Consider the following 17,659-nt stretch of genomic DNA (forward strand, 5'->3'; position numbering starts at 1 on the left):
GTTACATTTAAGTGTTCCATTGAGGCATTTTATTTCATTTGCGGTGCAGTCTGCCAGATACAGTCTATTCCTTCTTTTGTCGCACGTTTTCTTATATCTAGTGTTTTCGACGTATTGTTTGTAAATATCCTCGTCTCAAGAAAGGCTTCGTTTTCAACAAAGCGTACTACACAGCCACAGTTGACGTGTTTGTGGCAAGTAAACTTAGCGGTAATTACTGGTTACTACCAGCAACTAAAAAAATTACAAGTAAATGAGTATCTGCTAGTACCAGCCACTCAAAAATTTTGCAACAAAGATACACAGCCAGTACCTTGAGCTCACCAAAAAATTGCATCTATATGTGTGGCTCTTAGTACGAGCAACTCAGAAATTTGTAAAAAAGAAAATTAAATTGGCTGTTAGTAGCAGTACCTCACGAAATTGAAAACAAAGTGACTGGTTGTGAGTACAAGCAGCTCGAAAAGATAAGAAACGAAATTCGTCGGTGCTAGCACGAGCAGCCATAATTGATTAGGGAAAAACTTGCTGCAAGGTCCAAGCGCTTAACGTACTGGTTTATGTTTTCCAAGATGACGGTCTTATGAGAATTCTCGCTTATAGGCGTGAAAGCAAACGGACGCCAAAAGTGTAAGCATGTACAGACAAAACCATTGCTCAAGGTTCTTGAAGACAACTCACGTGACGGCACTCGTCACTGACCCCTCGGATTGCAATATTTCGCTGCAAACGCTGCCGTATCTTGGAATACGCATTGTTTATTTTTTTCCCTCCCCTCTTACCTTTCCTTTACCATTTTCTGCTCTCTCGCGCTCGAATATGCACGGTAAATAACCACGTGCAACCTGTTTGTCCCCCCCCCCCTGCCTTTTTTTTCTGGTTCTCCCCTTTCTACTTCAACCGCGCTTACGGCACGTGCGTCCGTGTCGAGGTCACTGCCCACTTCGCCTTTCGAGTGCCTCTTTTGGGAAAGTGGGTTCAAGGAACGCGGTGGAAAGAGGGAAGGCCAACAGAAAACTGCGTTTCCCTTAGACCGAATCATTGTGTTCTCGGTTCCTGCACGGGCTGGACTGCTCTTCCTGTTTCTCTGATTCCAGTGTCATTCGGGTAAGCAAACGGTGCTACGTATCAAGCAGGATGAGTGATGCCGACTTTGTTCTTTCTGCAGCGTTGAGCAAGCTCCGAGACATACGCAAATCTAAGAGGCACGAGGGAATATGGCGTCGATTGCTTCTCGAGAGACTAGTTGGGAAGCTGACCGCCATGCTGGAAACCGCCTGCAAGGAAGCTGACGGGGAAGCTTTGCGAGTGCAAGTAGATGTTCGTCAACGGGGACAAAAGCGGAAGCGTGTTGGGGAGGAGGTCGAGGAAAGGGATGGGAAGCGTCGCCAGAGTTCGGCTGAGCTTCGGTGGAGGGAGGAACGTGCTCGGGAGTTTATCGCCGCACTTCCGCCCTGCAAGATTGACATGGACGCACTGGACGAGGAGCTTGGACCGGAACCTGATATCGAGTTCCTGGATGACTGAGCCAGTTCATCGAGTCTAGCGCAACGTCTTTTATATCCTCACCCCCTTGTAATGCCATATGAGCAGTTTGCGTTCTTGTGTTCAGTCCGGGCTATTTCTTTTCATTATTGCCATCATTGCCCAGTTACACCGATATAGGACACTTAACAAGCGCCGTTTTCTCGTATGTTGTTCTTTGTGGAAAGAACTCCTGCAGCTGCATGTGTTGCGCACAACTCTGCAGTGTATACACGATATTGAAATTTCAGCAGATTTCAATATTTTTGCGTGCGCATCAGTGTACCCAGAGCAAGTTTCCATTAATTTGTTACATTTAAGTGTTCCATTCAGGCATTTTATTTCATTTGCGGTGCAGTCTGCCAGATACAGTCTATTCCTTCTTTTGTCGCACGTTTTCTTATATCTAGTGTTTTCTACGTATTGTTTGTAAATATCCTCGTCTCAAGAAAGGCTTCGTTTTCAACAAAGCGTACTACACAGCCACAGTTGACGTGTTTGTGGCAAGTAAACTTAGCGGTAATTACTGGTTACTACCAGCAACTAAAAAAATTACAAGTAAATGAGTATCTGCTAGTACCAGCCACTCAAAAATTTTGCAACAAAGATACACAGCCAGTACCTTGAGCTCACCAAAAAATTGCATCTATATGTGTGGCTCTTAGTACGAGCAACTCAGAAATTTGTAAAAAAGAAAATTAAATTGGCTGTTAGTAGCAGTACCTCACGAAAACGAAAACAAAGTGACTGGTTGTGAGTACAAGCAGCTCGAAAAGATAAGAAACGAAATTCGTCGGTGCTAGCACGAGCAGCCGTAATTGATTAGGGAAAAACTTGCTGCAAGGACCAAGCGCTTAACGTACTGGTTTATGTTTTCCAAGATGACGGTCTTATGAGAATTCTCGCTTATAGGCGTGAAAGCAAACGGACGCCAAAAGTGTAAGCATGTACAGACAAAACCATTGCTCAAGGTTCTTGAAGACAACTCACGTGACGGCACTCGTCACTGACCCCTCGGATCGCAATATTTCGCTGTAAACGCTGCCGTATCTTGGAATACGCATTGTTTATTTTTTCCCTCCCCTCTTACCTTTCCTTTACCGTTTTCTGCTCTCTCGCGCTCGAATATGCACGGTAAATAACCACGTGCAACCTGTTTGTCCCCCCCCCCTGCCTTTTTTTTCTGGTTCTCCCCTTTCTACTTCAACCGCGCTTACGGCACGTGCGTCCGTGTCGAGGTCACTGCCCACTTCGCCTTTCGAGTGCCTCCTTTTGGGAAAGTGGGTTCAAGGAACGCGGTGGAAAGAGGGAAGGCCAACAGAAAACTGCGTTTCCCTTAGACCGACTCATTGTGTTCTCGGTTCCTGCACGGGCTGGACTGCTCTTCCTGTTTCTCTGATTCCAGTGTCATTCGGGTAAGCAAACGGTGCTACGTATCAAGCAGGATGAGTGATGCCGACTTTGTTCTTTCCGCAGCGTTGAGCAAGCTCCGAGACATACGCAAATCTAAGAGGCACGAGGGAATATGGCGTCGATTGCTTCTCGAGAGACTAGTTGGGAAGCTGACCGCCATGCTGGAAACCGCCTGCAAGGAAGCTGACGGGGAAGCTTTGCGAGTGCAAGTAGATGTTCGTCAACGGGGACAAAAGCGGAAGCGTGTTGGGGAGGAGGTCGAGGAAAGGGATGGGAAGCGTCGCCAGAGTTCGGCTGAGCTTCGGTGGAGGGAGGAACGTGCTCGGGAGTTTATCGCCGCACTTCCGCCCTGCAAGATTGATATGGACGCACTGGACGAGGAGCTTGGACCGGAACCTGATATCGAGTTCCTGGATGACTGAGCCAGTTCATCGAGTCTAGCGCAACGTCTTTTATATCCTCACCCCCTTGTAATGCCATATGAGCAGTTTGCGTTCTTGTGTTCAGTCCGGGCTATTTCTTTTCATTATTGCCATCATTGCCCAGTTACACCGATATAGGACACTTAACAAGCGCCGTTTTCTCGTATGTTGTTCTTTGTGGAAAGAACTCCTGCAGCTGCATGTGTTGCGCACAACTCTGCAGTGTATACACGATATTGAAATTTCAGCAGATTTCAATATTTTTGCGTGCGCATCAGTGTACCCAGAGCAAGTTTCCATTAATTTGTTACATTTAAGTGTTCCATTGAGGCATTTTATTTCATTTGCGGTGCAGTCTGCCAGATACAGTCTATTCCTTCTTTTGTCGCACGTTTTCTTATATCTAGTGTTTTCGACGTATTGTTTGTAAATATCCTCGTCTCAAGAAAGGCTTCGTTTTCAACAAAGCGTACTACACAGCCACAGTTGACGTGTTTGTGGCAAGTAAACTTAGCGGTAATTACTGGTTACTACCAGCAACTAAAAAAATTACAAGTAAATGAGTATCTGCTAGTACCAGCCACTCAAAAATTTTGCAACAAAGATACACAGCCAGTACCTTGAGCTCACCAAAAAATTGCATCTATATGTGTGGCTCTTAGTACGAGCAACTCAGAAATTTGTAAAAAAGAAAATTAAATTGGCTGTTAGTAGCAGTACCTCACGAAATTGAAAACAAAGTGACTGGTTGTGAGTACAAGCAGCTCGAAAAGATAAGAAACGAAATTCGTCGGTGCTAGCACGAGCAGCCATAATTGATTAGGGAAAAACTTGCTGCAAGGACCAAGCGCTTAACGTACTGGTTTATGTTTTCCAAGATGACGGTCTTATGAGAATTCTCGCTTATAGGCGTGAAAGCAAACGGACGCCAAAAGTGTAAGCATGTACAGACAAAACCATTGCTCAAGGTTCTTGAAGACAACTCACGTGACGGCACTCGTCACTGACCCCTCGGATCGCAATATTTCGCTGTAAACGCTGCCGTATCTTGGAATACGCATTGTTTATTTTTTTCCCTCCCCTCTTACCTTTCCTTTACGATTTTCTGCTCTCTCGCGCTCGAATACGCACGGTAAATAACCACGTGCAACCTGTTTCCCCCCCCCCTGCCTTTTTTTTCTGGTTCTCCCGTTTCTACTTCAACCGCGCTTACGGCACGTGCGTCCGTGTCGAGGTCACTGCCCACTTCGCCTTTCGAGTGCCTCCTTTTGGGAAAGTGGGTTCAAGGAACGCGGTGGAAAGAGGGAAGGCCAACAGAAAACTGCGTTTCCCTTAGACCGAATCATTGTGTTCTCGGTTCCTGCACGGGCTGGACTGCTCTTCCTGTTTCTCTGATTCCAGTGTCATTCGGGTAAGCAAACGGTGCTACGTATCAAGCAGGATGAGTGATGCCGACTTTGTTCTTTCCGCAGCGTTGAGCAAGCTCCGAGACATACGCAAATCTAAGAGGCACGAGGGAATATGGCGTCGATTGCTTCTCGAGAGACTAGTTGGGAAGCTGACCGCCATGCTGGAAACCGCCTGCAAGGAAGCTGACGGGGAAGCTTTGCGAGTGCAAGTAGATGTTCGTCAACGGGGACAAAAGCGGAAGCGTGTTGGGGAGGAGGTCGAGGAAAGGGATGGGAAGCGTCGCCAGAGTTCGGCTGAGCTTCGGTGGAGGGAGGAACGTGCTCGGGAGTTTATCGCCGCACTTCCGCCCTGCAAGATTGACATGGACGCACTGGACGAGGAGCTTGGACCGGAACCTGATATCGAGTTCCTGGATGACTGAGCCAGTTCATCGAGTCTAGCGCAACGTCTTTTATATCCTCACCCCCTTGTAATGCCATATGAGCGGTTTGCGTTCTTGTGTTCAGTCCGGGCTATTTCTTTTCATTATTGCCATCATTGCCCAGTTACACCGATATAGGACACTTAACAAGCGCCGTTTTCTCGTATTTTGTTCTTTGTGGAAAGAACTCCTGCAGCTGCATGTGTTGCGCACAACTCTGCAGTGTATACATGATATTGAAATTTCAGCAGATTTCAATATTTTTGCGTGCGCATCAGTGTACCCAGAGCAAGTTTCCATTAATTTGTTACATTTAAGTGTTCCATTGAGGCATTTCATTTCATTTGCGGTGCAGTCTACCATATACAGTCTATTCCTTCTTTTGTCGCACGTTTTCTTATATCTAGTGTTTTCGACGTATTGTTTGTAAATATCCTCGTCTCAAGAAAGGCTTCGTTTTCAACAAAGCGTACTACACAGCCACAGTTGACGTGTTTGTGGCAAGTAAACTTAGCGGTAATTACTGGTTACTACCAGCAACTAAAAAAATTACAAGTAAATGAGTATCTGCTAGTACCAGCCACTCAAAAATTTTGCAACAAAGATACACAGCCAGTACCTTGAGCTCACCAAAAAATTGCATCTATATGTGTGGCTCTTAGTACGAGCAACTCAGAAATTTGTAAAAAAGAAAATTAAATTGGCTGTTAGTAGCAGTACCTCACGAAAATGAAAACAAAGTGACTGGTTGTGAGTACAAGCAGCTCGAAAAGATAAGAAACGAAATTCGTCGGTGCTAGCACGAGCAGCCGTAATTGATTAGGGAAAAACTTGCTGCAAGGACCAAGCGCTTAACGTACTGGTTTATGTTTTCCAAGATGACGGTCTTATGAGAATTCTCGCTTATAGGCGTGAAAGCAAACGGACGCCAAAAGTGTAAGCATGTACAGACAAAACCATTGCTCAAGGTTCTTGAAGACAACTCACGTGACGGCACTCGTCACTGACCCCTCGGATCGCAATATTTCGCTGTAAACGCTGCCGTATCTTGGAATACGCATTGTTTATTTTTTTCCCTCCCCTCTTACCTTTCCTTTACCGTTTTCTGCTCTCTCGCGCTCGAATATGCACGGTAAATAACCACGTGCAACCTGTTTGTCCCCCCCCCCTGCCTTTTTTTTCTGGTTCTCCCCTTTCTACTTCAACCGCGCTTACGGCACGTGCGTCCGTGTCGAGGTCACTGCCCACTTCGCCTTTCGAGTGCCTCCTTTTGGGAAAGTGGGTTCAAGGAACGCGGTGGAAAGAGGGAAGGCCAACAGAAAACTGCGTTTCCCTTAGACCGACTCATTGTGTTCTCGGTTCCTGCACGGGCTGGACTGCTCTTCCTGTTTCTCTGATTCCAGTGTCATTCGGGTAAGCAAACGGTGCTACGTATCAAGCAGGATGAGTGATGCCGACTTTGTTCTTTCCGCAGCGTTGAGCAAGCTCCGAGACATACGCAAATCTAAGAGGCACGAGGGAATATGGCGTCGATTGCTTCTCGAGAGACTAGTTGGGAAGCTGACCGCCATGCTGGAAACCGCCTGCAAGGAAGCTGACGGGGAAGCTTTGCGAGTGCAAGTAGATGTTCGTCAACGGGGACAAAAGCGGAAGCGTGTTGGGGAGGAGGTCGAGGAAAGGGATGGGAAGCGTCGCCAGAGTTCGGCTGAGCTTCGGTGGAGGGAGGAACGTGCTCGGGAGTTTATCGCCGCACTTCCGCCCTGCAAGATTGATATGGACGCACTGGACGAGGAGCTTGGACCGGAACCTGATATCGAGTTCCTGGATGACTGAGCCAGTTCATCGAGTCTAGCGCAACGTCTTTTATATCCTCACCCCCTTGTAATGCCATATGAGCAGTTTGCGTTCTTGTGTTCAGTCCGGGCTATTTCTTTTCATTATTTCCATCATTGCCCAGTTACACCGATATAGGACACTTAACAAGCGCCGTTTTCTCCTATGTTGTTCTTTGTGGAAAGAACTCCTGCAGCTGCATGTGTTGCGCACAACTCTGCAGTGTATACACGATATTGAAATTTCAGCAGATTTCAATATTTTTGCGTGCGCATCAGTGTACCCAGAGCAAGTTTCCATTAATTTGTTACATTTAAGTGTTCCATTGAGGCATTTTATTTCATTTGCGGTGCAGTCTGCCAGATACAGTCTATTCCTTCTTTTGTCGCACGTTTTCTTATATCTAGTGTTTTCGACGTATTGTTTGTAAATATCCTCGTCTCAAGAAAGGCTTCGTTTTCAACAAAGCGTACTACACAGCCACAGTTGACGTGTTTGTGGCAAGTAAACTTAGCGGTAATTACTGGTTACTACCAGCAACTAAAAAAATTACAAGTAAATGAGTATCTGCTAGTACCAGCCACTCAAAAATTTTGCAACAAAGATACACAGCCAGTACCTTGAGCTCACCAAGAAATTGCATCTATATGTGTGGCTCTTAGTACGAGCAACTCAGAAATTTGTAAAAAAGAAAATTAAATTGGCTGTTAGTAGCAGTACCTCACGAAAATGAAAACAAAGTGACTGGTTGTGAGTACAAGCAGCTCGAAAAGATAAGAAACGAAATTCGTCGGTGCTAGCACGAGCAGCCATAATTGATTAGGGAAAAACTTGCTGCAAGGACCAAGCGCTTAACCTACTGTTTTATGTTTTCCAAGATGACGGTCTTATGAGAATTCTCGCTTATAGGCGTGAAAGCAAACGGACGCCAAAAGTGTAAGCATGTACAGACAAAACCATTGCTCAAGGTTCTTGAAGACAACTCACGTGACGGCACTCGTCACTGACCCCTCGGATCGCAATATTTCGCTGTAAACGCTGCCGTATCTTGGAATACGCATTGTTTATTTTTTTCCCTCCCCTCTTACCTTTCCTTCACCATTTTCTGCTCTCTCGCGCTCGAATATGCACGGTAAATAACCACGTGCAACCTGTTTGTCCCCCCCCCCCTGCCTTTTTTTTCTGGTTCTCCCCTTTCTACTTCAACCGCGCTTACGGCACGTGCGTCCGTGTCGAGGTCACTGCCCACTTCGCCTTTCGAGTGCCTCCTTTTGGGAAAGTGGGTTCAAGGAACGCGGTGGAAAGAGGGAAGGCCAACAGAAAACTGCGTTTCCCTTAGACCGAATCATTGTGTTCTCGGTTCCTGCACGGGCTGGACTGCTCTTCCTGTTTCTCTGATTCCAGTGTCATTCGGGTAAGCAAACGGTGCTACGTATCAAGCAGGATGAGTGATGCCGACTTTGATCTTTCCGCAGCGTTGAGCAAGCTCCGAGACATACGCAAATCTAAGAGGCACGAGGGAATATGGCGTCGATTGCTTCTCGAGAGACTAGTTGGGAAGCTGACCGCCATGCTGGAAACCGCCTGCAAGGAAGCTGACGGGGAAGCTTTGCGAGTGCAAGTAGATGTTCGTCAACGGGGACAAAAGCGGAAGCGTGTTGGGGAGGAGGTCGAGGAAAGGGATGGGAAGCGTCGCCAGAGTTCGGCTGAGCTTCGGTGGAGGGAGGAACGTGCTCCGGAGTTTATCGCCGCACTTCCGCCCTGCAAGATTGACATGGACGCACTGGACGAGGAGCTTGGACCGGAACCTGATATCGAGTTCCTGGATGACTGAGCCAGTTCATCGAGTCTAGCGCAACGTCTTTTATATCCTCACCCCCTTGTAATGCCATATGAGCAGTTTGCGTTCTTGTGTTCGGTACGGGCTATTTCTTTTCATTATTGCCATCATTGCCCAGTTACACCGATATAGGACACTTAACAAGCGCCGTCTTCTCGTATTTTGTTCTTTGTGGAAAGAACTCCTGCAGCTGCATGTGTTGCGCACAACTCTGCAGTGTATACACGATATTGAAATTTCAGCAGATTTCAATATTTTTGCGTGCGCATCAGTGTACCCAGAGCAAGTTTCCATTAATTTGTTACATTTAGGTGTTCCATTGAGGCATTTTATTTCATTTGCGGTGCAGTCTGCCAGATACAGTCTATTCCTTCTTTTGTCGCACGTTTTCTTATATCTAGTGTTTTCGACGTATTGTTTGTAAATATCCTCGTCTCAAGAAAGGCTTCGTTTTCAACAAAGCGTACTACACAGCCACAGTTGACGTGTTTGTGGCAAGTAAACTTAGCGGTAATTACTGGTTACTACCAGCAACTAAAAAAATTACAAGTAAATGAGTATCTGCTAGTACCAGCCACTCAAAAATTTTGCAACAAAGATACACAGCCAGTACCTTGAGCTCACCAAAAAATTGCATCTATATGTGTGGCTCTTAGTACGAGCAACTCAGAAATTTGTAAAAAAGAAAATTAAATTGGCTGTTAGTAGCAGTACCTCACGAAAAGGAAAACAAAGTGACTGGTTGTGAGTACAAGCAGCTCGAAAAGATAAGAAACGAAATTCGTCGGTGCTAGCACGAGCAGCCATAATTGATTAGGGAAAAACTTGCTGCAAGGACCAAGCGCTTAACGTACTGGTTTATGTTTTCCAAGATGACGGTCTTATGAGAATTCTCGCTTATAGGCGTGAAAGCAAACGGACGCCAAAAGTGTAAGCATGTACAGACAAAACCATTGCTCAAAGTTCTTGAAGACAACTCACGTGACGGCACTCGTCACTGACCCCTCGGATCGCAATATTTCGCTGTAAACGCTGCCGTATCTTGGAATACGCATTGTTTATTTTTTTCCCTCCCCTCTTACCTTTCCTTTACCATTTTCTGCTCTCTCGCGCTCGAATATGCAGGGTAAATAACCACGTGCAACCTGTTTGTCCCCCCCCCCCCTGCCTTTTTTTCTGGTTCTCCCCTTCCTACTTCAACCGCGCTTACGGCACGTGCGTCCGTGTCGAGGTCACTGCCCACTTCGCCTTTCGAGTGCCTCCTTTTGGGAAAGTGGGTTCAAGGAACGCGGTGGAAAGAGGGAAGGCCAACAGAAAACTGCGTTTCCCTTAGACCGAATCATTGTGTTCTCGGTTCCTGCACGGGCTGGACTGCTCTTCCTGTTTCTCTGATTCCAGTGTCATTCGGGTAAGCAAACGGTGCTACGTATCAAGCAGGATGAGTGATGCCGACTTTGTTCTTTCCGCAGCGTTGAGCAAGCTCCGAGACATACGCAAATCTAAGAGGCACGAGGGAATATGGCGTCAATTGCTTCTCGAGAGACTAGTTGGGAAGCTGACCGCCATGCTGGAAACCGCCTGCAAGGAAGCTGACGGGGAAGCTTTGCGAGTGCAAGTAGATGTTCGTCAACGGGGACAAAAGCGGAAGCGTGTTGGGGAGGAGGTCGAGGAAAGGGATGGGAAGCGTCGCCAGAGTTCGGCTGAGCTTCGGTGGAGGGAGGAACGTGCTCGGGAGTTTATCGCCGCACTTCCGCCCTGCAAGATTGACATGGACGCACTGGACGAGGAGCTTGGACCGGAACCTGATATCGAGTTCCTGGATGACTGATCCAGTTCATCGAGTCTAGCGCAACGTCTTTTATATCCTCACCCCCTTGTAATGCCATATGAGCAGTTTGCGTTCTTGTGTTCAGTCCGGGCTATTTCTTTTCATTATTGCCATCATTGCCCAGTTACACCGATATAGGACACTTAACAAGCGCCGTTTTCTCGTATTTTGTTCTTTGTGGAAAGAACTCCTGCAGATGCATGTGTTGCGCACAACTCTGCAGTGTATACACGATATTGAAATTTCAGCAGATTTCAATATTTTTGCGTGCGCATCAGTGTACCCAGAGCAAGTTTCCATTAATTTGTTACATTTAAGTGTTCCATTGAGGCATTTTATTTCATTTGCGGTGCAGTCTGCCAGATACAGTCTATTCCTTCTTTTGTCGCACGTTTTCTTATATCTAGTGTTTTCGACGTATTGTTTGTAAATATCCTCGTCTCAAGAAAGGCTTCGTTTTCAACAAAGCGTACTACACAGCCACAGTTGACGTGTTTGTGGCAAGTAAACTTAGCGGTAATTACTGGTTACTACCAGCAACTAAAAAAATTACAAGTAAATGAGTATCTGCTAGTACCAGCCACTCAAAAATTTTGCAACAAAGATACACAGCCAGTACCTTGAGCTCACCAAAAAATTGCATCTATATGTGTGGCTCTTAGTACGAGCAACTCAGAAATTTGTAAAAAAGAAAATAAATTGGCTGTTAGTAGCAGTACCTCACGAAAATGAAAACAAAGTGACTGGTTGTGAGTACAAGCAGCTCGAAAAGATAAGAAACGAAATTCGTCGGTGCTAGCACGAGCAGCCATAATTGATTAGGGAAAAACTTGCTGCAAGGACCAAGCGCTTAACGTACTGGTTTATGTTTTCCAAGATGACGGTCTTATGAGAATTCTCGCTTATAGGCGTGAAAGCAAACGGACGCCAAAAGTGTAAGCATGTACAGACAAAACCATTGCTCAAAGTTCTTGAAGACAACTCACGTGACGGCACTCGTCACTGACCCCTCAGATCACAATATTTCGCTGTAAACGCTGCCGTATCTTGGAATACGCATTGTTTATTTTTTTCCCTCCCCTCTTACCTTTCCTTTACCATTTTCTGCTCTCTCGCGCTCGAATATGCACGGTAAATAACCACGTGCAACCTGTTTGTCCCCCCCCTGCCTTTTTTTTCTTGTTCTCCCCTTTCTACTTCAACCGCGCTTACGGCACGTGCGTCCGTGTCGAGGTCACTGCCCACTTCGCCTTTCGAGTGCCTCCTTTTGGGAAAGTGGGTTCAAGGAACGCGGTGGAAAGAGGGAAGGCCAACAGAAAACTGCGTTTCCCTTAGACCGAATCATTGTGTTCTCGGTTCCTGCACGGGCTGGACTGCTCTTCCTGTTTCTCTGATTCCAGTGTCATTCGGGTAAGCAAACGGTGCTACGTATCAAGCAGGATGAGTGATGCCGACTTTGTTCTTTCCGCAGCGTTGAGCAAGCTCCGAGACATACGCAAATCTAAGAGGCACGAGGGAATATGGCGTCGATTGCTTCTCGAGAGACTAGTTGGGAAGCTGACCGCCATGCTGGAAACCGCCTGCAAGGAAGCTGACGGGGAAGCTTTGCGAGTGCAAGTAGATGTTCGTCAACGGGAACAAAAGCGGAAGCGTGTTGGGGAGGAGGTCGAGGAAAGGGATGGGACGCGTCGCCAGAGTTCGGCTGAGCTTCGGTGGAGGGAGGAACGTGCTCGGGAGTTTATCGCCGCACTTCCGCCCTGCAAGATTGACATGGACGCACTGGACGAGGAGCTTGGACCGGAACCTGATATCGAGTTCCTGCATGACTGAGCCAGTTCATCGAGTCTAGCGCAACGTCTTTTATATCCTCACCCCCTTGTAATGCCATATGAGCAGTTTGCGTTCTTGTGTTCAGTCCGGGCTATTTCTTTTCATTATTGCCATCATTGCCCAGTTACACCGATATAGGACACTTAACAAGCGCCGTTTTCTCGTATTTTGTTCTTTGTGGAAAGAACTCCTGCAGCTGCATGTGTTGCGCACAACTCTGCAGTGTATACACGATATTGAAATTTCAGCAGATTTCAATATTTTTGCGTGCGCATCAGTGTACCCAGAGCAAGTTTCCATTAATTTGTTACATTTAAGTGTTCCATTGAGGCATTTTATTTCATTTGCGGTGCAGTCTGCCAGATACAGTCTATTCCTTCTTTTGTCGCACGTTTTCTTATATCTAGTGTTTTCGACGTATTGTTTGTAAATATCCTCGTCTCAAGAAAGGCTTCGTTTTCAACAAAGCGTACTACACAGCCACAGTTGACGTGTTTGTGGCAAGTAAACTTAGCGGTAATTACTGGTTACTACCAGCAACTAAAAAAATTACAAGTAAATGAGTATCTGCTAGTACCAGCCACTCAAAAATTTTGCAACAAAGATACACAGCCAGTACCTTGAGCTCACCAAAAAATTGCATCTATATGTGTGGCTCTTAGTACGAGCAACTCAGAAATTTGTAAAAAAGAAAATTAAATTGGCTGTTAGTAGCAGTACCTCACGAAAATGAAAACAAAGTGACTGGTTGTGAGTACGAGCAGCTCGAAAAGATAAGAAACGAAATTCGTCGGTGCTAGCACGAGCAGCCGTAATTGATTAGGGAAAAACTTGCTGCAAGGACCAAGCGCTTAACGTACTGGTTTATGTTTTCCAAGATGACGGTCTTATGAGAATTCTCGCTTATAGGCGTGAAAGCAAACGGACGCCAAAAGTGTAAGCATGTACAGACAAAACCATTGCTCAAGGTTCTTGAAGACAACTCACGTGACGGCACTCGTCACTGACCCCTCGGATCGCAATATTTCGCTGTAAACGCTGCCGTATCTTGGAATACGCATTGTTTATTTTTTTCCCTCCCCTCTTACCTTTCCTTTACCATTTTCTGCTCTCTCGCGCTCGAATATGCACGGTAAATAACCACGTGCAACCTGTTTGTCCCCCCCCCTGCCTTTTTTTTCTGGTTCTCCCCTTTCTACTTCAACCGCGCTTACGGCACGTGCGTCCGTGTCGAGGTCACTGCCCACTTCGCCTTTCGAGTGCCTCCTTTTGGGAAAGTGGGTTCAAGGAACGCGGTGGAAAGAGGGAAGGCCAACAGAAAACTGCGTTTCCCTTAGACCGAATCATTGTGTTCTCGGTTCCTGCACGGGCTGGACTGCTCTTCCTGTTTCTCTGATTCCAGTGTCATTCGGGTAAGCAAACGGTGCTACGTGTCAAGCAGGATGAGTGATGCCGACTTTGTTCTTTCCGCAGCGCTGAGCAAGCTCCGAGACATACGCAAATCTAAGAGGCACGAGGGAATATGGCGTCGATTGCTTCTCGAGAGACTAGTTGGGAAGCTGACCGCCATGCTGGAAACCGCCTGCAAGGAAGCTGACCGGGAAGCTTTGCGAGTGCAAGTAGATGTTCGTCAACGGGGACAAAAGCGGAAGCGTGTTGGGGAGGAGGTCGAGGAAAGGGATGGGAAGCGTCGCCAGAGTTCGGCTGAGCTTCGGTGGAGGGAGGAACGTGCTCGGGAGTTTATCGCCGCACTTCCGCCCTGCAAGATTGACATGGACGCACTGGACGAGGAGCTTGGAATGGAACCTGATATCGAGTTCCTGGATGACTGAGCCAGTTCATCGAGTCTAGCGCAACGTCTTTTATATCCTCACCCCCTTGTAATGTCATATGAGCAGTTTGCGTTCTTGTGTTCAGTCCGGGCTATTTCTTTTCATTATTGCCATCATTGCCCAGTTACACCGATATAGGACACTTAACAAGCGCCGTTTTCTCGTATTTTGTTCTTTGTGGAAAGAACTCCTGCAGCTGCATGTGTTGCGCACAACTCTGCAGTGTATACACGATATTGAAATTTCAGCAGATTTCAATATTTTTGCGTGCGCATCAGTGTACCCAGAGCAAGTTTCCATTAATTTCTTACATTTAGGTGTTCCATTGAGGCATTTTATTTCATTTGCGGTGCAGTCTGCCAGATACAGTCTATTCCTTCTTTTGTCGCACGTTTTCTTATATCTAGTGTTTTCGACGTATTGTTTGTAAATATCCTCGTCTCAAGAAAGGCTTCGTTTTCAACAAAGCGTACTACACAGCCACAGTTGACGTGTTTGTGGCAAGTAAACTTAGCGGTAATTACTGGTTACTACCAGCAACTAAAAAAATTACAAGTAAATGAGTATCTGCTAGTACCAGCCACTCAAAAATTTTGCAACAAAGATACACAGCCAGTACCTTGAGCTCACCAAAAAATTGCATCTATATGTGTGGCTCTTAGTACGAGCAACTCAGAAATTTGTAAAAAAGGAAAATAAATTGGCTGTTAGTAGCAGTACCTCACGAAAATGAAAACAAAGTGACTGGTTGTGAGTACAAGCAGCTCGAAAAGATAAGAAACGAAATTCGTCGGTGCTAGCACGAGCAGCCATAATTGATTAGGGAAAAACTTGCTGCAAGGACCAAGCGCTTAACGTACTGGTTATTGTTTTCCAAGATGACGGTCTTATGAGAATTCTCGCTTATAGGCGTGAAAGCAAACGGACGCCAAAAGTGTAAGCATGTACAGACAAAACCATTGCTCAAGGTTCTTGAAGACAACTCACGTGACGGCACTCGTCACTGACCCATCGGATCGCAATATTTCGCTGTAAACGCTGCCGTATCTTGGAATACGCATTGTTTATTTTTTTCCCTCCCCTCTTACCTTTCCTTTACCATTTTCTGCTCTCTCGCGCTCGAATATGCACGGTAAATAACCACGTGCAACCTGTTTGTCCCCCCACCCTGCCTTTTTTTTCTGGTTCTCCCCTTTCTACTTCAACCGCGCTTACGGCACGTGCGTCCGTGTCGAGGTCACTGCCCACTTCGCCTTTCGAGTGCCTCCTTTTGGGAAAGTGGGTTCAAGGAACGCGGTGGAAAGAGGGAAGGCCAACAGAAAACTGCGTTTCCCTTAGACCGAATCATTGTGTTTTCGGTTCCTGCACGGGCTGGACTGCTCTTCCTGTTTCTCTGATTCCAGTGTCATTCGGGTAAGCAAACGGTGCTACGTATCAAGCAGGATGAGTGATGCCGACTTTGTTCTTTCCGCAGCGTTGAGCAAGCTCCGAGACACACGCAAATCTAAGAGGCACGAGGGAATATGGCGTCGATTGCTTCTCGAGAGACTAGTTGGGAAGCTGACCGCCATGCTGGAAACCGCCTGCAAGGAAGCTGACGGGGAAGCTTTGCGAGTGCAAGTAGATGTTCGTCAACGGGGACAAAAGCGGAAGCGTGTTGGGGAGGAGGTCGAGGAAAGGGATGGGAAGCGTCGCCAGAGTTCGGCTGAGCTTCGGTGGAGGGAGAAACGTGCTCGGGAGTTTATCGCCGCACTTCCGCCCTGCAAGATTGACATGGACGCGCTGGACGAGGAGCTTGGACCGGAACCTGATATCGAGTTCCTGGATGACTGAGCCAGTTCATCGAGTCTAGCGCAACGTCCTTTATATCCTCACCCCCTTGTAATGCCATATGAGCAGTTTGCGTTCTTTTGTTCAGTCCGGGCTATTTCTTTTCATTATTGCCATCATTGCCCAGTTACACCGATATAGGACACTTAACAAGCGCCGTTTTCTCGTATTTTGTTCTTTGTGGAAAGAACTCCTGCAGCTGCATGTGTTGCGCACAACTCTGCAGTGTATACATGATATTGAAATTTCAGCAGATTTCAATATTTTTGCGTGCGCATCAGTGTACCCAGAGCAAGTTTCCATTAATTTGTTACATTTAAGTGTTCCATTGAGGCATTTTATTTCATTTGCGGTGCAGTCTGCCAGATACAGTCTATTCCTTCTTTTGTCGCACGTTTTCTTATATCTAGTGTTTTCGACGTATTGTTTGTAAATATCCTCGTCTCAAGAAAGGCTTCGTTTTCAACAAAGCGTACTACACAGCCACAGTTGACGTGTTTGTGGCAAGTAAACTTAGCGGTAATTACTGGTTACTACCAGCAACTAAAAAAATTACAAGTAAATGAGTATCTGCTAGTACCAGCCACTCAAAAATTTTGCAACAAAGATACACAGCCAGTACCTTGAGCTCACCAAAAAATTGCATCTATATGTGTGGCTCTTAGTACGAGCAACTCAGAAATTTGTAAAAAAGAAAATTAAATTGGCTGTTAGTAGCAGTACCTCACGAAAATGAAAACAAAGTTACTGGTTGTGAGTACAAGCAGCTCGAAAAGATAAGAAACGAAATTCGTCGGTGCTAGCACGAGCAGCCATAATTGATTAGGGAAAAACTTGCTGCAAGGACCAAGCGCTTAACGTACTGGTTTATGTTTTCCAAGATGACGGTCCTATGAGAATTCTCGCTTATAGGCGTGAAAGCAAACGGACGCCAAAAGTGTAAGCATGTACAGACAAAACCATTGCTCAAGGTTCATGAAGACAACTCACGTGACGGCACTCGTCACTGACCCCTCGGATCGCAATATTTCGCTGTAAACGCTGCCGTATCTTGGAATACGCATTGTTTATTTTTTTCCCTCCCCTCTTACCTTTCTTTTACCATTTTCTGCTCTCTCGCGCTCGAATATGCACGGTAAATAACCACGTGCAACCTGTTTGTCCCCCCCCCCTGCCTTTTTTTTCTGGTTCTCCCCTTTCTACTTCAACCGCGCTTACGGCACGTGCGTCCGTGTCGAGGTCACTGCCCACTTCGCCTTTCGAGTGCCTCCTTTTGGGAAAGTGGGTTCAAGGAACGCGGTGGAAAGAGGGAAGGCCAACAGAAAACTGCGTTTCCCTTAGACCGAATCATTGTGTTTTCGGTTCCTGCACGGGCTGGACTGCTCTTCCTGTTTCTCTGATTCCAGTGTCATTCGGGTAAGCAAACGGTGCTACGTATCAAGCAGGATGAGTGATGCCGACTTTGTTCTTTCCGCA

The sequence above is a fragment of the Dermacentor albipictus genome, chromosome 6 (genome assembly GCF_038994185.2).
Source record: "Dermacentor albipictus isolate Rhodes 1998 colony chromosome 6, USDA_Dalb.pri_finalv2, whole genome shotgun sequence".
NCBI classification, from domain to species: domain Eukaryota; kingdom Metazoa; phylum Arthropoda; class Arachnida; order Ixodida; family Ixodidae; genus Dermacentor; species Dermacentor albipictus.